At 36.4% G+C, this 21,945-nt stretch overlaps 1 long non-coding RNA gene across 1 annotated transcript; it reads right to left on the bottom strand.

The window, feature by feature from the left end:
- Nucleotides 1-9,517: 9,517 nt before the first annotated feature.
- On the bottom strand, nucleotides 9,518-14,848 carry LOC131159870 (uncharacterized). The gene is made up of 2 exons (XR_009137878.1): nucleotides 14,630-14,848; nucleotides 9,518-9,839 (listed from the first exon to the last, which is right to left on the bottom strand). It is a non-coding gene; the product is annotated as an uncharacterized LOC131159870 (long non-coding RNA).
- Nucleotides 14,849-21,945: the final 7,097 nt, after the last annotated feature.

Raw genomic sequence — 21,945 nt, 5'->3', positions numbered from 1 at the left:
CGGATATGGTGTTCGTTTTTTGATTCGACTTACGGACAAAGAGAAATTGAAGAGAGACAGAGACAGAGACAGAGACAAAGAGCATGACTATCGGGGGGTTCAATTTGGGTTTCCAAATTCAATCTCACGAAGAGAGACTTCCTAAGTTGATATATATATATATATATATATAATATTATAATATTATATTATATTATATTAATGTATAAGGTTATATTAATATATTATATAATATTATCTAATTAATAATTATTTTTATTTAATTATTTAAATATCTAATTTAAAATTAATTTTATTTATTATTTTTATTTATTTATTTATTTTTATTTTTTTTACACTTCCATGCATATTATTTTCTGGCACATTACACTTCACATTGTCTGTTAAATTATATTTAGATTTATAAACACACCCATAAATTATTATATAAAAGTGCATATAAATACATTTGTAGATGCTTCATTTTTTTTTTTTATTATAACTATTGTATAATTGTGAAGTAGGAGTATAAGAGTTTGACAGAACACATACCAGTGATGTCTATTAACAATCCAATACAATAATTCATATTAAGGTAAATTTTTTCTCTTTATGCTTTATTTATTTTATTTTTAGTATATGTGCCTCCTCTACATTTTATCAATGTGATGGCCTTGTGGCTTCTTTTTCCCATTTTTTAAAATTATTTTTTAAAGCTTTCTATTGTAAGCCCAACATAAAAACTTCAATTTGATTTCATTATTAAGTATAGAAAATGCAAGGCACTTTCATTGATGTAGAGATGTCCTATATATAGGACTTGTACAAGGTATAGTTGTTACAAATTCAAAAATGTTTGAATACTAAATCAAGAAGATCATAGACTATCAAATATAAACAAATATTCAAGTAATAAAACTAAAAAATCCTATATTGGTGAAACTGTTGACAGTTTTCTCCTATGAAACATTCTATCTTAAACCATCAAAGCAATTGTCGAAGGGTATGTAGAAATTGTCGACGATTTGCTGGAAAACTACATAATTTTCTTTATACACCCCCTCAAGATAGGCATGCCATCAGTTTAGCTGATCTTAGAGTATAGAGAGTGCAATTTCTGATAGGATAGAGCCTTAGTCAAGAGGTCTACAAGTTGATTGTGGGTGCTAAAATGAGAGACTTGTAGAAAACCTTTTGTGACTATATCATGAACAAAATGAAGATCAATAGCAATATGCTTCATCAGCGAATGCATAAAAGGATTAAGACTCAACTAAGTAGCACAAATATTTTCACAAAACAAATGTGGGGGCTTAGTAATCGGAATACCGAGTTCTTAAAATAATGAGCGGGTCCAAACAAGCTCAAAGGTGGCCGAAGCAAGAGCCTGATATTCCTTCTCGGTGGAGGAACGAGCTCTAGTACACTGCTTGCGCTTGCTCCATGAAATGGGACAATCACCTAGAAAAATATGATATGTAGAGTTATAGGATATGGTATCCCCATCACCGACCCAATCAACATCAGAGAACCCTTGAAAAGTAAGATTTCCAGTATGCTTGAGGAGGATGCCATGATGAGGAGTGCCCTTCAAGTATCGCAGAACGTGTTTGGCACCAGTTCAATGAAACTGAGATAGTTTATGAATGAGCTGTGCCAGCTTATTGATTGGGAAGACGATGTCGAGCCGAGTTATAGAGAGATATTGGAGAGCTCCTATAACTCAACGATACTCTGTCGGATCAGCAAGAGAAGAGCTATCTTGAAGCTGAAGAAGATCATTTGTGGTAAGTGGAATCATCACTTCCTTAGCACCATCCATCTTGGTGTAAGAGAAACGATCTCGAATATACTTTATTTGGGAGAGGAACAACCCATGAGTAACTGAAATTATCTTAACGTACACTAAGAAAATAATGTAAGGGACCAAGATCCTTCAGAGAAAATTGATGACCGAGCTGCTGAACAACCTTAGAAATAGTAGTAGAGTTACTTTCAGTGAGTAAGAAAGGAATTGGATTTAGACTACTGAAAACCGAGTTGAAGAAGACACACACTCAGTTCTTGATACCAAGCACGAGGTGCTTGTTGCAAGCCATATATACTACTTTAACCTACAAACATAAGAGGCCAGATTAGGATCAACAAAACCTGGAAGTTGAACCATCAATACATCCTCCTGAAGGCAATAGTGCAGAAACGCATTATTAACATCCAGCTATCAAAGGGGCTAGTCACCTGCTTCACAATAGGGCTAGACGTCTCATTATAATCAAAATTAGGTCGTTGATGAAAACCTTTGGCTACTAACCATGCTTTACAACAAGAAATACTACCATCAGGATTTCGTTTGATACGGAAAACTCATTTGTAGCCAACAGGTTTGATTGTAGAGCACAGTGAAACCAGGTCCCATGTGCCATGTTTAACCAACGCAATGAACTCTTCGGTCATAGCATGCCGCCACTTGGAATCTTTCAAGGCTTGAGACACAAATGTGGGTTCAATAGGTTGAGTAAGTGGGCATCTAGTGGCAAGGTAAATATGTTTCGGTCTAAGAATATTATCCATAGTCCACGTAGTCATACCAAGAGTTCGATTGGACCAGGCCAGGGATGTAGGTGTGGTGGATGAAGGGATTACCTTTGGCAAAGAACATATAGGAGAGGGTGATGAAGGCCAGGAAGGGGAAGCTAGAGCTGTAGGAGCGATGTACGTCATGGTGATAGGAGAGGAGGGTATCCGTCCAATGGAAGGCAACACTGGTATGGCAAGATCCTTTGTGTTAGCACCTGAAATTGACAGAGAAGGCATCGCGACATAGGCAGTGGAAGAAAAGGGAAAAACACATTTATAAAAAACCATATGCCTAGACACATAAATGCAAAAGGTAACAAGGTTCATACACCTATAGGCACTCTGAGAACTCGAGTAACCGAGAAAGAGACAAGACATAGATTTTGGTTGAAGTTTACCAATGGTATAAGGTTTAAGCCATGGGTACCATGACAACCAAAAATAAGCAAATTTTTGTAATCAGGGTGACGACCAAACAAACATTTGAAGGTACTTTATTTCTCAAAATAGGAGTGGGCATATGATTTATTAAATAAACTGTTGCCTGAAACGCATAAGAGCAATAAGAAGAAGGAAGACTTGCCTAACTCAACATAGTGAGACTGGTTTCGAAAATGTGCCTATGCCAACATTCACTTGTGCCATTTTGCTAAGGTGTATGAGGAGCAATGGTAATTTAGCTAATGGAATTAGAGGAGATAAAATAACAAAGAGCTTGATATTTGCCCCCATTATCGAAGTACAAGTGTTTGATGCAAAAGCCAAATTATTTTTCAAGTAGCCCTTTCAATTGACAGAAAAGGTTGCAAACATCACTTTTTCGTCAGATGGAAAACAACTAACAATATTTAGTAAAATGATAAACAAACAAGACATCAAACCGAAACCCATCAAGTGAAGTGGAAGTCGTAGGCCCCCAGACATTAGTATAAATATATTCAAGGGGATGAGTGCCAACAAGAGAAGTGGAAGAGAAAGGCAACTTGTGAATTTTATTGCAATGACAAGCATTACAAATAGATGATGTAGAAACACGAAACACTACAACTGGAAAGGAAAAAGTATGAATAAAAAAATCAACTACTTTATTTGGTCATATATGCTAGGAGGCAACTATTGTTCATTCACCAACAAGTGCTAAAACAGAAGACTCTTTAGCGGAAGACATCATTTGTAGCGACCCGAAAAATAAAATAATAAAATAAATTGGGAAAAAGAGGTTTTGAGCTGGGAGAGAAGAAAATCGGCGACAGTTTTTTGGAGTGGATAGAAAACCATCGACAATTATGAGTTTTAACTGTGGGCTGGTAACAAGTAAATGTCAAAATTAAGCCGGTTAATGGAAAATCGGTGACGATTTTTTGAGAGTCAGAGAAAACCGTCGACGGTTTTCTCTATAGTGAGGGTTAAATGAAAGTCCCGCGAGCTATTTCATTTTATCAAATCAAAATCCTCTCTTTTCCTCTCATGCAAACCTATGAAGCTCCCTTTTTCCTTTCTTGATTTTGGCTTCATTTTAGGCCGAATTGACGATCAAGAACCACTATGGGGTTCCTAGGAAGATTCTCTGCAACCTACGTGAAGCAGATTTTTAGTTTGAGGTTCTAAGGCACCATCCCAAAACTAGGGTAAGTGGTATATTTTAGGGGTTTTAAGTTAATTTGGAGGATATGTAGCCTAGGAAGTGTTATATGGAAGTTATTATGGGTGTTGAGTTGAATAATTTGGGGAAAATGTGAATTGTAGGTTTTTGGGCTACAAATGCTGAAGGGTGTAGAAATTGGGTGTTTTAGCAAAATCTCACTAAGTTAGTTAATGGGAATAAATTATAGTAATCTTTTTATGAAAATTATGGGTTGAGAAATATGTGAAAATGGTGTATGTTATTTTACCTGAAATTTGTTATGATATAAATAACAGGTGAAAAATTGTGTGGCATATGATTTATATTGAGAAATGTTTAAACTAGGTTAAATGATTTACCCTGCGAAATATGTGGTATTGAAATGTGTTTTGATATGAGAATTGAAATGTGGGAAAATGATGGAAGTGAAATGTGCAAGAAATGTATCCTCTAAGAAAATGAAGAAAGGTGAAATATGAAAATGTGTTTTGAGAAATATTAAGTAATTGTGAAACGAGATATGTATATGATAGTATGAGATGAGATGAATTATGAACTGAGAAAATATTATTGAAATGATGAAATGTGTTGAGAATACTGATATTGAAATGTGAATATGAGAAATGTGAATATTGTAATGTAAAATTCTGCAATATTGATAATGAAATGTGAATGTGAGAAATGTGAATATTGCAATGTAAAATTTTGCAATATTGATATTGAAATGTGAATATAAAGAATGTGAATATTGCAATGCAAAATTCTGCAATATTGATATTGAAATGTGAATATTGCACAGTTAATTCTGAAATATGAATATTGAATTGTGAAAATTGAAATATGAAATTCCGAAATACGAATACAGACATGAGATTGATGAAATGTCAATACCACATAATGATTGCTGATATGTGGCAGTGATAACCTTGATGGATGGATATGAAAACCTTAATAATGGGTTGTGATATTGAGCACGGTACCATTGCAAGTGGAGTTAGTACAACCACACGGGCTCGTGGAGCGTGTGGCGTGATAGTAGGCTAAGCTGTATAGTAGAGTTGTTGTGCCCCCTAAGTCCAAATCAGGGCTTTTGGTTGGCCAGTCATACTACACACATGGGATATAGGATGATATTTGACCTAACCGGGTCAGCCAACCACGGTTAGGTCTAGCCTTCGGGCCACACAACCCTATTCATGGGGGGAAGCATGATGTGGCGAGATATCCTCAGGGCAGCCATGAGTACATACACTGATGTATCGGTAACTGGGGACACTCATGAGCTAGAAATGGAAATGAAATGAAAATGGAAATGAAAATGAAATGAGAATGGAAATGAGAAGGAAAATGAGGAATGAAATAGTGTGAGTTAATAAATAAGTAAAGCGAAGTAAAACACACCACTTGAGGGCTTACTGAGTAAGGGGAGTGCTCTAACAAGTATCAGTTGTAACTGAACTCAAGTTAATCGGGCTAAGATGCAAAAGATATCAGGGTAGAGGGAAGCTACTTGTATGGGTGGGGAAGCTTCCATATTCTTAGGAACTTCGTTGGTAAACTTAGGTTACGAATGAATGATTTTGGGAATGAAAGCTAGTTTTATATATCTATATGATTATGAATGTTGAAATGGTATATTTTCTCAGAAAATATTATTACTCAAATGAATATATGTTATGATAATGAATCTCATACTGCCACACACCATAGATAATTTATTCTTTCTTATTGAGATGTCTTACCCAATCATTTAAAGATTTCAAGAAACCGAGATAAACTTGGTGATAGAACTCCGAGGTAGAGGGGAGCAGATACCCTGAGTAGTCAAGGTGAGTATTTTGTGCTAGGGAGGTTTGTTACCCCTATAGTTTCTGTGGTTGATTTGTATATATGGATGGTAGTACTCGGGTATGTGTATTCATTGTGGTATGTATATATACATGAAATGATTTCTGCTGTTAGGTTTGTGATTATAAGCATGATTGTATACCCAGTACCCACTTTTGGGTCAGGTTATGTCTTGTGGTATTAGAGGTTGGTGTGGCTGATATATGTGTTAATTATTTGAAAAAAAATGGTATCAAAAATCGGGGTGTCACAGTTTGGTATCAGAGCCTAGGGTTGTTAGGTTCTGTAGACTTTAGTAAACAGCGGAATACAATACCAAAGTATTGCATGCACACACATTCATGCACGTACTCATTCATACACGTGCACATCCCCGCACCACACACATTCATGGACGTACCCAATCATGCATGCACACATTCATGCACGTGCTCATTTATGCATGTAAGCACATTCATGCACGTACTCATTCATACACATACACATCCCTGCACGAACACACATTCATGCACGTACCCAATCATGCATGCACACATTCATACATGTGCACATCCCTGCACGCACACACATTCATGCATGCACACATTCATGCACATGCTCATTCATGCATGCATGCACATTCGTGCACATGCTCATTCATGCATGCACGTGCATTCATGCACATGCTCATCCATGTATACATATGGTCATGCTTTCATGCTCACACATGCATCATGCATTCATGCACTCTGACATACACTTGAACACACACAGCCCATGCGTAAGGCAACGTGTGTTGTATCATGGTCTCGACCAAGACCTTAAACTGGTTTTCCCCCGGATCGGTCAACATTTGACCGGTTCATCGTTCCCGAAACCGATTCTCGCCGGTTTTCTCCATGTCATTTCTATATTATTATTTAGATATCCATAAAATTCACAAAAATCACAAAATCCCAAAAATATTTTTATACTTTGATTTCCATTTATTTTATTTGCATTATTTTGAAGTTCGTGAAAAATATTTAAAAAATCACAAAAAATGTTTTCACACTTTGAAAAATCACAAAAATATTTTTAGGCCCAAAAAGTCATTTCCATCTCGAACAAAAGTCTAAAAACCTCCTTGAATAGTGTTTTCCTACTTAGAAAAACCTACATATATCAAAACCCGTGGGAGCGTATTTTGTATCCTATGTTTGATTTTCCATCCCGGTGATTGCAACTAAGGGCACGGACTCTTTTGAGTATTGGATTGCCCCAGTTATGAGGGAATACCTATATAGTATTTTCATTCTTTCGATTTTTGGAAGGGAATAGTTTTAAAGGCTTGTTACATTTATTTTGGAAATAATTTTTGATTAATCTGATACTATTCATAAGAACGGGCGCGTAGGGGGTGCTAATACCTTCTCCTCACGTAACTGTACTCTCAAACCCGACTCTGGTGTCGCAGTACGATTCTACCCCTAACACGGTAGCAATCAAGTGTTCTAACCGCACTTCAAAATATTAGTGGCGACTCCATCACACATTGTTTTTCCACGAAAATCTTTTTCAAAATCACACATCATTTTCCCAGTTCGCAGCAGCACCCATTTTTGCCAAAGTGGTTCTCTGGCTGGGTCCAGAATGTCGCGGCACCTGCACAGAAAGATCTTTCGCTCTTCTCTACCACAAACCAAAGTTATAGGTTCCATCAAATTTGACAACGTCAAATTTTGTAAACGAAGTACCAAATGCCATAACAACAAGTGCTCTGATACCAATTGTTGTGAATAAACTCATATTTTGCACAGCAAAATTAAATGCAACAACAATGAAGAATAACTATGGAACACACACATGCAATATATATAAAAGCAAGAACAAATGCAAAGAATTACGTGGTTCGGCAGTGCTTACATCCACGGGAACAATCAACAAAGATTTCACTATATATGTGTCAAAGAACACAATACAATACTTTTACAATAATATTTCTCTTTTTTTCTCTAAAAGCTTACCCAAAATGGTATATTTATAAACACTTCAGAGGTTTCCCTCCAAACACCCAACCACACTAATGTTCACATTCAAAATTTGAAATCAGCTTCGCTATCCTAAGCTAAACCGTCAATGGTTTGAGATACTGAGAGCAAACCAACTCAGCAACATTCAGACAGTCATTGATGGTTACATTGACAGAAAGATACTGAAAGCAGACAATCTAAGATTTCAACCAAACCGTCGATAGTAAGAGTCAATCCATCGACGATTTCCCTCCAATGCTAATTCAACTATGATTTTCTTCCTTGTGTATGTACCCCACTCAAGAATATAAGCCACCAAACACAACATATAATTAGAAGCTAATAAATAAATAGAAAAAAAGAGGTAAGTCAACTTGACCTCTGAATCCCTCATACTACACAAGAGAGGTAAATATTATTTATTTCAAAGTTTTACAAAACTCCCATTATGTTGATAATAAAAAATTTTGGCATTGTTAGTCATAATTGATTTGAAACTAAATATAATATTATATTGTAGAGGCATTGATGTCTAATTTCTCAAAAAAATATGGATAATTTGGTGCCAAATGTAGGATTCCAATGAAGCTTACCCATGAGAGGGTAAAAATGGAATGCTCATTTTTTTTTTTTTTTTTTAAAGTGAAATCTTCATTCTATATAATATCAAGGTTTTTGCCATATCATATTTTGTTGTATAAAGAGACATAAGAATCATATGTCATGAACATACATTTTCAAATGAGGATACCGTTGACACGATAACTTTTACCAGGCTATCCTGAAAAGACCTGATGTAATAGGATTGACTTTAAGTCTAATTGGAATCCCGTTTATTTCAATTTTAAGTCATTTTAAAAATTAGAGTCCAATTTTGAAAATCCCAGTAATCTCAAAATAGTCTTGCCATTTCAAGTCAAGTCTCGATGTTCTAGGAAATGTTCCTTTTAAATTCTCCCAAACTAGGTTTTTGATTAAAAAATGATCTCCTTAATTGAGGAACCCGAATTGCAAAATTTGCCCTTGCCGCCCTTTTAGTTCCACATCCCGATGCTTCAAATAAATCTTAATTTTCATCTTTAATCAAATAAGCTTTAGAGCCATGTCAATTGAGTCATTTTGATTTTTTCTAATTTTAAATCCATTTTTTGTCCTAGTGTAGGTTCCTTTTAATTTCAACTAGGGTCCGATAATTCCCAAATAAAATAAAATTCTTTTTTGTTTCAAAAAAAAAAAAACTTTGAGTCCTTTATAATTTTAAAACTCGATTCTTTTAACCATGGTGCGGGTTTCAGAATTAAGTGATATCTTGGTTGAAAATCGAGTTTCTAATGTCCAAGTTTTATGGAGCAGGTATTCCAAATTTCAAGACTTAAAGTTAATTTTTATTAATCATCGGCTTCGCAGGTCGAGGTTGGTCATTGGGAACTTTGTTCCGAGTTGAGAAGCACAGGATGTTACATTTTACTGCCCAAAAGAGAAAAGGAGCACGTGCATAAGTAACATACGAAGGCATATATGAGAGGTTTTACAAATAAACCTGGGGGGTGCATCACAATATGTGCATGGAGAAAATAAATGCAAAAACAAATGCAATAAGACACAAGGGAAATATCCAATTCTCCAATCTCCAATTGTCTCAATTATCCAATCCACCTGCGCAGAAAAGAAAGAATAAAATCAGTTGCAGTAGAAAAATAAAAAAATATATATACAAAAAAACAAAATAAAGATACCAAGCCCTCCTATCTTTGAAGGGCATGTGGAAGAGCCTGAAAGCCCGCCACTCCTGTAATGCTAGCTGGATCTCTCGTGTTCACCTGCGCACAAAGGAGGATGACAAATTAGAAAATGAAATTCAGAAAAGTGCAAAATCAGAAGGAATAAAAGTTGTTATAAAGGAATCATTTCCTGACAGTTCATTGATGGGGGAATTAGTTGGAATAATTCACACCGGAAGAGAGGAATTGGCACCAAAATCATCCCACAGTTTCCCTATAAATAGGGAGGCTTGCACACTGCAAAGGCACCTCTAAGATAGAATAGAAGCCCTGCCAGAATTAGGAGAAAAAGAAAGAAAGGGGAGGTTCTTCTAGTTTGAAAAATAGAGCAGAGAGAGTTCAAAGAGGACGAAGCCAGAGAGAGAGAGAGCTCCGTAAAAAAAATTCTTTCAAGAGCACAAAAGCAGTAATTCAACTTCAAATCATTGAGCAACCTTCAGTATCAGAGCAAAAAGCCTACCACATCAGAATTCATGCATAGACAGACCCAGAGAACCGGAAAAGAAGACTGGAGGAGGAAAGTGAAAAGGTAAAAATCCAATCTTAAAGTTGTTCAATGTATGTTATAGCTAAACATGTGTAGGTAGGGATGCAGGTGACCTCCCTCTTTCTTAGGTTTTGAATCTGAGTGTGGACCCAAACTCGAGCCTTATACCTGCACCTGATTTAAGGTCCGGATCTCCAGCCCAACATCCATTCAAAACCCTCTGAGTCCAATTTCAAAAATACCTAGAGAGCCAGCCCCTTTGTTCTCGAAACCCCTCCAGCCCGGGTTTGTTTAAATAATAAAAGCTCAATGTTAATTTAAAACCAAGCCCGCTCAGATTTTAAACCCACAACCCATTTTCAGTCTTAAATAAAACCAAAAGACCCTTTCTAAGTTCAATACACCCCCAAGCCCATTCAGAAACCCAGACCAAGCCCACTAGACCTCACGTGTCCATTCACACGTGCCTCACCTGTAACGCCCTGAACCCTTAAATCTGGGTCCAGCGCGTTATACCTGATAAAATCCCTGATAATCCATAATCAACATATACGCAGCGGAAAACATAAACATAATCTCCCAATTATAAGACCAGAGTTTTCTAAAATTTGTCTATAATCCATAATAAATTATCTATCACCTATATTTCCACAAATACATAACTCCCAAAACAATTCAAAGCTCGAGGTTTTTATAACATTATTGGGAAATAGAAAAAGAAAAGGATATATTTCTATGTTAATTTTGGGGAATGTAAATATTTATGTTTTATGTCTTTATGTTTTAAGGCTATTGAGTAAGGAATGATTGTGAAAATACTGAATTATTTTGGGAGTTATGTATTTGTGGAAATGTAGGTGATGGATAATTTATTATGGATTATAGATAGATTTTAGAAAATTTTGGTATTATAATTGGAAGATTATGTTTATGTTTTACGCTGCGTATATATTGATTATAGATTATCAGGGATTTTATCAGGTATAACGCGCTGGACCCGGATTTAAGGGTTCAGAGCATTACAGATGGTATCAGAGTAATGTTCGGCCATAAGTGTGATTTTATCAGGTATAACGCGCTGGACCCGGATTTAAGGGTTCAGGGCATTACAGATGGTATCAGAGTAATGTCCGGCCATAAGTGTGATTAGATTCACATCACCTGGATAAAGAAATATTAGAGTATTAGGTTAGGAATGATTTATACCAGAGTATAGGATTGAGTTGCGATAAGGATATGAATAGGTAGATTGAGTTGTGTTTCGTAAGCTTGGGGGGCAGAAATCCCTTGATGGTCTTCTGTGTTTTTCTGAAGAAGTAGTTAGTTCTAGAAAATCATGGTAAATCCATCGATGGTGATGTTTCCGAGCAGAGAAATTCGAACTTGGGATTTGAACTCGATGGTGAGGTTAGCTGATTTTAGAGGTTATGGTATCGAGGGAAATCAGCAGATACCACTAGGTAGAGGTGGACGAGCACGTGATTATACGATGGTCCTAGATGAGGCAGATAAAGCCAAGAGGGCAGGTATGAATTTATATTGAAGATGATGATGATTTTATTGAATTATTGATGATGTAAAAATTTATTTAGGAGACATATTTATTGAATGGTATGAGGTATAGTAAATCGTAGAATTATGGAGATGAAAGATTAGGTAACGAATTTCAAGGACGAAATTTCTTAAAGGAGAGAAGAATGTAATAACCTGGAAAAAAAATTAAAAAGTTAAAAAAAATAATTAAAAAAATTTAATTCATTAAAATTATTAATCAATTAATTAGTTAAAAATTATTAAAATAATGTATTAAATAAAAAAAATTGTATGAAAAAAAAAGTAATTATTAATGAATTAATTAAATGAATAAAAAAATAGTAAAAAAAATTGGAATAAAGATATATATGTAAGTTTAATATAAATATAAATATATATATATATATATATATATGTGATATAATATTATTATGTTAAGTTAAAGTAAAGAAAAAAAAAAAAAGACAAAAGAGACTTCCTTCAGATTTCAAAATCTGAGTTGCAGAGAGCTCCCCCCCCCCCCCTCTGGAATTCTTTCGTCGTCTTCGTGAATGCCTCTCTCTCTCTTCCCTCATTTCTTGACAAATATTCGATCGATCGGGAAATGGAAGGTGTCGTTGGGTTCCTAACTCTGCCACCGACATTTCTATTAGAGCAGATTTTTTATGAGAATGACTTAGACACTGCTCTTGGGGAGAGGTAATTTTTTTCTATTTTCCCAATTTCGCTATTAATATGCAGTTAAATCGACGATCAGGTACCACCACGTGGTCCTAATCATGGTTGTCATCATTTTGGTATGGATAATTTTTCAATTGGGGTTTTCTAGGCCCCACTCCAAAACGATAGTGAGATTTGGAAAATTTGACAATTTGGGTATATTTGTGAGTATTACTATTTACTTAGGAATTATGACCCTAGGAAATCTTTAAATAATAATTTATTCATGAATAATTTATTGGAATTAGGAATTTAATTTCAGGGTCCGGTTGAGCGCCGCAAACATCTTTTCGGGGTCCCTGTTGGCTTAGTACAAGAAACAAAGTAAGGGAAATATATATATTAAATCAGAACTTTTATGAATTAAATGAAAAATAAATTGTATTATATGTACGTGTAAATTTTTCAGTATGGGTTTAAAATGTCAACCATTTAAATTATGTTTTTCCGAATTTAGGATTATTTATTAGATACATATATGTGAAATTAAACTGATGAAAATGAAATATTTTTTTTAGAATAATTATGCAAGAAATTAAAAGTATTTTTCTAATATATGAATGTTAATTGTGGGTTGACTTATTTTCAGGCAATGTATGAATTTTACTGCTAAATTGTATGGCATGAGTAAATAGGAATTTTGTATGGAAATATGGTATATGTATGAGATGCATAATATACAGGGAATGAACTGAGTATGAAAATGTTAAATGAAATATGTTGATTGTGTGTGTTAATGCAACCATGTAAATAGCTGAAATATACTGGGTAAACAAATGAAATATGCTGGGTAAAATAGTTGTAATATGCTAAGTAAAACAACTGAAAGTGGCTAAGTAAATATATGACAGTTGAAATATTTTGAGTAAAATACCTAAAATATGCTGAGTAAAACAGCTAAAAATGGTTGGATAAATGTGTAACAGCTGAAAAATACTGGGTAAAACAGCTGAAAGATGTTAGGTATGAAATGAAATGAAATCTGAAATGTGAATAATATAAAATGAGAATGAGTCACTTAAAGTGAAATGCAACGCAATGTTAAGCTATGAATATGAACAGATGTGTATGATTGAATAATGATAGAAAGAATGATGTATTATGATATTAAAAGTATGTATGTACGTAGAATATGTTACGATTGGGCAAGACATACCTTTCTCTTGAGAGCTTACTGAGTAAGGCGAGTGCACTAGTAGTTACAGATGTGGCAGTAGCCGCATAACGTACTAGGGCAGAGAAAACCTACTTGTATGGGCGGGTAGATTTCCCTATCCTTAGGGCCTTCGCTAGTAAACTTTTGTATGAACTATGTGAGTATAAGATCAATTTATCACTTGAGGGCTTACTGAGTAAGGTGAGTGTCCTGGTATGCTTTAACTGCGACCTTTGGGTTGCTTAATATCATAGCAGAGGGTGCTAGTTGTATGGGGCGTTACATCACCCCACTCGGACTCACCCGGAGTCGCGTGACCCGCCGAGTCAACTCATTACTACTTGCCCGATCAAAGACGAGTCAACTCGTCTTCATCTTCAACCTACCCCAAGACACTCGAAACCCTAAATCCCAAACTAAACCTTAGTAAATCTGGGACTCAAGGAGCACATCCGAACACTAAGGCGCGAGTAAGTACACTGATCTTCGTTTTAACCTAAATCCATAACAGATTTGTACATAATCCGGCATCCCAATCCCAAAGTCCCAAAAGCAGAAGGCAAAAGGTTGAATAAAACATAAATATAAATAAAGCAAATGGAAATGCTCATCTTTTGAAAGTCCACCCACTTGGACGGATCTTAGGCCTGGGAACCCTCAGTTTGGGTTGCAATCTTCCTCGAGCACTCGGTTTGAATTTGAACCGTGAACTCCAGCTTCATGGAACGAGGGAGCAACCACACTGCACGTTCAAATTTCGGCCATTGTTGGGATAAATGGAGGCGTCTGTTGGTCGGGATCCTAAAGAGTGTCAAGGCGTCTTGTGAAGGGTGTGAGGTGGAAGCTAAAGGAGAAGAACTACAAGAGATATAAGCTTCGGCCTAGGGCCACGTTCGCAGGACGAGAGGGTCAATAGGTGAATTGGAATACTACCAAAGCGCTTTGGATCCACGGAGGCCGCAGCCAGTGTTGCTGACGGTGATACTAACTACCCGCAAGGCGTGGCGTGTCACCTCTAAGCGTCTATGCCGGAGACGAAGGTCTGGAATGTCCAAAGTTTGGGTGATGGGGTGAGAGGACGACGTGCGATGTACAAAGAACATGAGCCGCTCGGTGTCAATTTCTGGACAGGAGCTCGGATTTTAACCTGCTTCGGTCTAGAGTTCATGGTGTTGTAAGGCAAAGAGAGGAGACGAAGGTTGGGTCTTCCATGGAAGCAAAGAAATCCCAGGAGAAAGAGGGCGATCCTGCATGTGAGAAAAGGGTGCAAAATGAGTAGAAGTAAAAAATGGGGTTTAAATATTTCGGGTACTCGGCCCACGGTTTTGTGACACGTGGTATCACCTCATCCATACATGGTCAATGAGGCATGGTTTACTGACATTTGTCCGACCATTCCTCTCCATGAACGGCTGCTACCCATTGTCACCAATCAATCCAGGTCTATCCCCATCACCCATTTGCCATGCGACACGTGGGGTTTTGGTAGGACCTTAAAATGGTTGACCCACATTGGACCGGTTCTCCTCTGAACTGGTTCGGTTCCACTGAACCGGTACAAAGCCGGTTTAGTATATATATATATATATATATATGCATATATATATATATATATTTAAATAAATTCCCAAAAAACTCCATAAAAATCACAAAAAATTCATAAAAGACACATAAAAATCTAGAAAAATTCCTAGAAAAATTTTAAAAAATCTCTTAAAGATTTGAAAATGATTTGCACTCAAAAATTTTTGAAGAAAATATGAAAAAATCCAAAGAATCTCTAAAGCATTTTCAAAAGATGCTTTTTCATTCATTTCACAAAAATTCAAAAAAAAATATGTTTTAAATTTTGAATAAAATCCCTGAATAGTTACAAAAATTCTAGAAAAACCCCAAAAAATTTTCCAAGCTTCAACTTTCGCAGTTTTCATTCCAAATTTCGTTTTGTGCTATTTTAAAGTTCAGAAAAATATTGAAAAATACACAAAATGGTCTAGACCAAGACCTTAAACTGGTTTTCCCTCGGACTAGTCAATGTTTGACTGGTTCATCCTTCCCCCTGAACCGGTTCACGCCGATTTTCTCCATTTTACTTGATTACTATTCAGAAAATTCACAAAAACTACAAAATTATCAGAAAATACCAAAAATATTTTCATACTTTGATTTCCATGGTTTTTATTTTGTACTATTTTGAAGTTCGAAAAAAACCACAAAAAATCAAAAAAATGTTTTCACACTTGAGAAAATCACAAAAATGTTCTATAGGCACATTTCCATCCCGAATAAACTTCAAAAACCTCCCGGAATAGTATTTTCTTACTCAGAAAAATCTACAGATTCAAAAACCTCGAGAGAGTATTTGTACTCTATTTTCTTGATTTTCCTTCCCGATGATTGTATCCTAGGGCATGGACTCTTCGAAGTACTTGATTGCCCCAGTTCTGAGGGAATACCTATATAGTATTTTCGTTCTTCTGATTTTTGAAAGGGAATAATTTTGAAAGGCTTATTGGATTTATTTTGAGATAATTTTTTATTAATCTGGTACCGTTTGTAAGAACCAGCGCTTAGGGGGGGCTAATACCTTCCCCTCGCGTAACCGTACTCTTGAACCCGACTCTGATGACGCAGACCGATTCTACCCCTAACGAGGTAGCAATCAAGTGTTCTAACTGAACTTCAAAAGGTTAGTGGCGACTCCATCACACATTGTTTTCCACGACAAAAATCCTTTTTCAAAATCACACATTTCCATTTTTTGCTGTTCCCAGTCGAACCCCTTTTTGCCAGAGAATGGTTCTCTAGTTGGATCCAGGACGTCGCGACAAATACTTCTTACAATTGGTGTCCCTTCCCTCTACAAAAAAAATGTATATGGATGTGATTCATGCTCTCAGGTATATCATGTGTATAATTATAAACTTGTTTTTGAAGACTTATGAGTTGATTTTGAGTATAGACATTAATTTTACAGCTAAGGTACAAAGAATTACAAAACTCTATGAAAATTACACCAACATTATTCTACTCAATTGTAGTAACAATAACCGATTAAACTTTAATTTCAACAACCAAGCATCCTCGACTATGGCTCAAGAACGTGAGTCATGAAATTTTGAAACAAGTCATTATGGTGATGAATATAGGAAAAAATTTTAATGTTTTAAGTTTAAATTTTTTAAAACATAAGAACCCACAAAAGATATGTTTTTTTTTTTTTGTTTTTTTGTTATGGTCTTGATAGCCTTCTACAAAGTATAATGTAACAGTAGTTTGGTAGTCTCCCTCAATTAATTTTCTATATTATGGACTCTTCATGTTCCTCGCAACCTTGTGCATTAGATTTTTTTTTTCAAAGGATGTTTTTCCATTTTTAGTTTAATTCATTCCATTCTTCCCAACGAGATCCATTAGAAAATGAAATTTTAATTTAATGATTAATACAACAATGATGAGTATAGCCAAACAACAACCAAAACTAATACAATTGAGAAGTTTGAAATCCTATGACAATATTATATCAAGCTAGGGTATTTTATGTTATTCTTTTGCGATTTCACCAAAAAATTTTATTACATTCTCTATAACTTTTTTATTAGAGAAATATATAACTTCCATCTTAGACAAATATACACTTTCCATTTTTTTTAAATTATCTCATGTATATATATACCCTTTGAATCCTTATAATGTGTGTGAATCAACAGAGAAAAATAAACTGTTCTCCCAATTTAACATGGTATCAGAGTAAACCTAATTTTTTTCTCTTCTTTTCTTTCTTTCTTGCTGCTCTGCCCCCACTATTTTATTTTATTTTTTGAATATCGTCGGGTGTCCGCATCCGTTTTACGGTCCGCGACTAATCCCACACCCCGTGATGCTACCCCACACACCACGAGGAGGTATATTCAAGAGCCAGCCACAGGAATCGAACCCGGGAGGCGCACATTGGCTGACCTCGTGAGAGGCACTCCCAGCATTCGCCCTGCTAACTGAGCTACACCCTGGGGGTGCTCTGCCCCCACTGTTGCGGGTCTCTCTTGTCATCGCCCTCTCTGGCTTCCTCTTCTCAGCTGGTCTATCTTCTGCAGCAGCTTTGGCGATCTCTCTCTCAGTGTAACGACCCAAAAATAAATAAATAATAAAAATAAATTAATTAATTAATTAAAAAAATTATTATTAATTAATTATTATTAAGAAAATTAATTAAATTAAGAAATTTGAGGATTTTGGATATATATATATATATATATATGTGTGTGTGTGTGTGTGTGTGTGTGTGTGTGTATTTAAATACATATAAGGATATATATATATATATATATATATATATAAGTATATATAAGTAAGTATATATAAGTATATATATATAAGAGTATATATAAAAGTTTAAAGTGTGGATAAAGTAAAAATAGAAAAAAAAAATCTCTCAGCTCACGTTCTTCACTCATTTTCTCTCTACAGCTTTGTGGTAGATTTTCGCCCAATTGAAAATCCGAAATACCACTGAATTCCATTCTCCGCCACCGACATATCTACTGAAGCAGATTTGTCGTAGGAGCAACGTAAGCATATCTCCTGGGGTAAGCTAAATTCTCATTCTTGTCTCATTTTTTCCTAAATTTTAAGTCAAATGGGCGATCGGACACCACCACGAGAATCTAGGGATGATTCTCTACAAGTCTAGTAAAACGAATTTCTTGTGGGGTCGTTGTAGAAATAGCTCCAAAACTAGCATAAATGGGTTATTTAGAAATTAATTGATATTTAATTATTGTAAATTAGGAAATGTTAAAATAATATTTTATTGGGGTTGATATGATTGAATCAGGGTTCGGGTGAGCGCCGCGGGTATAAGTTTGGGAGCCCTACAGGCGTGGTTCAGGGAATCAGGTAAGGGGAAATAAAATTATATTAGTATTTTATTAAGGTAAACCGGTTATTTACGAGCATATGAAGTTTATTATTTATCTATATGATTTTCGGAACAGCCTGATTATTGGAAAAATGATGATTTTGGTTTAAGGTTATATTTGGAATAATTGCATATGATATTAAATTCGTGTGACATGAGAGAAATTTTTCCTAATAAATTGAATATGAATTTTTGTGGTATTTGGGTTTGCATGTGGGGATGTTTGAAATGATTATGGGATGATGAATGAGTTGTTATGTTTGACTCCTGTGTGGAAATGTATTGATCTGTTGGAATACTATGTGAGAAATGTATTGATCTATTGGAATACTGTGTGGGAAATGTATTGATCTGTTGGATTCCTGTGTGAAAATGCATTGATGCATCTGTGTGAACTAACTGGCGTGGTTATTCGTATGCATATCAATATAACGTTGGTATGAGGAGGTTGTTATATTGCCTAAATATAAATCATGATATGACGTTGGCAGGTTGATGAGCTTGTCATATTGTCATTTATATGGGGTAGGACATTGGCAGGTCGAGGAGCTTGTTCTACTGATGTATGACGGGTAAGTCATGGGGATTGGATACTGGTGAATAGTGGTGCCTGTGTGGATAATGGCACCTGTGTGGGCCATGTTATGTACCCTGTGTGGGTAGTGGTGCCTGTGTGGGCCACATTATATCATGTGTGCATAATGGTGTCTGTGTAGGTCATGTTATGTACCCTGTGTGGGTAGTGGTGTCTGTGTGAGCCACGTGTAGATAAGAAGTACGTAGGTGCCTGTGTGGGCCATGTACTGACATGTACGCAATTGCTCTGTGTGGGCCACGTACTGAGGACATTAGAAGATGAAGTATGAGATGCATGATTTCCTGTGTGGATTTGTTGTGCGCATGTGAATTTTATTATAGCATAAAAATAATGGTATAGCATATTGTGAATGCATGTGTGTGCATGCGCGAGGTAAACATACCATAGGGGGCTTTCTGAGAAAGGCGAGTGTTTTGTTAGGTAGTTTCTTGGTATCAGTGTAAAGGGATGCTACTTGTATGGGCGGGTAGACATCCCGATCCTCGAAAACCTTCGCTTTTAAAATAATAAAGATATGTGTACTGGCGGCGAGGTAATACTTCACCTGAGGGTTTACTGAGTAAGGTGAGTGCTCTAGTAAGTAGTTTTTAGTACCAGAGCAGAGGGAAGCTACTTGTATGGGCTGGTAATCTTCCCTATCCTCGAGGACTTTCGTCTGCATAAAAATTATGTACTTGTACATATTAGATGTGTGTATGATATTAGATGTCAGGGATGTTATTAATGGTATATTTTCTTAGTTGCTATTGATATTATGTGAGAAGCAGTTTATTTGATATGTAGATATTAAAACTCATGTGTTACACACTTTATAATTTATTCTACCCTTACTGAGAAGTGTCTCACCCTGGTGGATTAACAATTTTTCAGGTTCTTCTAGAGATCGTGTTTGAAGGCCTAGGCTGGGATTGTTTTTGCTGGTTTCTTTTTGGGGTATTGTAAGATACTGATATGGATGTTGTAGTGTTTGTTTTTGGGTTACTACATAGAACTCTGGTATTTACTTGAAGATATTTATTTGTGTTCTGCTGCGTGCATGTTAATTATGGTATCAGATACAGGTGATTGGAACACGTGGCACCCGGGCCCCACATGGCGGGTTCGGGGCATCACACTCAGTCCCTCTTTGTTCCCAGTTCCAACAGCATTTCTCAGGTCTCCCTGCCCTGAAGCCATTGTCGTGGTCATTCGGCGCTCTCATAGTCATCGTCATCCCTACACTCTCTAAATATCGAGGTTTCCCTACAATTTCTTTTTTTGATTTCTTTGGTTTATTTCTCTCACGGCTGACCCTGACAAAGCTGTTCACGGCTTGCCATCCAAATATTGCATCTCTCGTTGGTAGGAATTCTTCCCGACAGCTCCGTCTTTGACTCTCTGCGGTCATCGTCTGTAGCATCGTGTCTGAGTCTTTGCAATCATCTCTGCATCGAAAGCTGCAAGTTTTTTTTATGACATCGTCTCGGGCCTTTCCGGCGTCCTCTACTGCAACTCTTGGTACCCCTCCTCTCACTCTGTCTTAGCTCTCTCCCGCTCAGCCTTTCTTCGGCGTAGCTCAGTTTATCCTCTCTAGCGTTAGTCATCTCCGACACGTCTTAGATTCGTAGGCACGCAGTTCTCTAGGCATTCAATCTTCGTTCCCAAGAATCTCGGCAATCTTCATTCTTGGCATTCTCTTGAACCACCGCCGTCGGAATCCCTCTCTGCTTGTGTTCGGGCAACTCTCTTGCTCAGTCCGACGTTCTCTCATCTTGGTCGTTGGGGTCTTCTCCATTTCGGCGTCTTCTCTAATGTTCTCGGTTCGTCTCTCAGTCCTTCGGCAGTTTTTTAGGAGGGGGCGAGTAGCAGTCTTTTCTGGCCATGTCTCTAAGTCTCAATCACCAGCCCTCATTGTATTTCTCCGGTGTGTGCTCGATGATCTCTCAATTTCTCAACGGTCATCATCTTCCTCATCGGCAAAAGCAGCAGCAGCGACAGTACTCTAATTTCTCTTAGTTCTCTCATCATCTCTGGTGCTCACGTGTTCTCAACAACAATCCTCTTCACCGGTACTCGTTGTCGTTCACTCTGTCTCTTCGGACTCTAGCTTTCTCTCATCTCTCAGTTACAAGTTCTTACAGCGATATTATTAAATGGAAGGTTTATTTTTTGGTCACCGCAAAGATCGGCTTTAACCCCGATTCAGCGATTTTATTTATCTGCAGTATCTGATGTTATGGAAGCATCTGGTTCTTCAATGACTGCAAATACTGTGACAGGTTCTTCAACCTCTTCTGAGATTTCCATCCCTAGTCTCACCAGTGAACAATATCGTCAACTCTTGGATATTTTATCACCTTTAAACACCAATTCTGCCAATTTTGCGGTTAACCTTGCCTCTTGTCATTCTGCTTCTTTTTCTAATGCTGAATGGATTGTTGATTCATGTATCTCCGACTATATGGCTTCCAATTTGTCTTCTCTTGATAATATTAAACTTCTCAACCAACCATGCCCCATTAAGCTTCCAAACGGTGACATTGTTCCTATAACTCATACTGGCATTATGCGATTTTCTCCTAATTTCTCTCTTTCTAATGTTCTTTATGTGCCTTCATTTAAATTTAATTTATTATCCATCAACAAACTTACCACTGATCTCAATTGTGTTGCTATATTTTTTTCTACCTTTTGTGTCTTTCGGGACCTATCAACGAGGAGGCTAATTGGACCCAACATTTTTTGTGAATTTGA

Source organism: Malania oleifera, chromosome 7, assembly GCF_029873635.1.
Source record: "Malania oleifera isolate guangnan ecotype guangnan chromosome 7, ASM2987363v1, whole genome shotgun sequence".
NCBI classification, from domain to species: domain Eukaryota; kingdom Viridiplantae; phylum Streptophyta; class Magnoliopsida; order Santalales; family Ximeniaceae; genus Malania; species Malania oleifera.
This window is presented reverse-complemented; position numbering and strand designations above follow the sequence as displayed.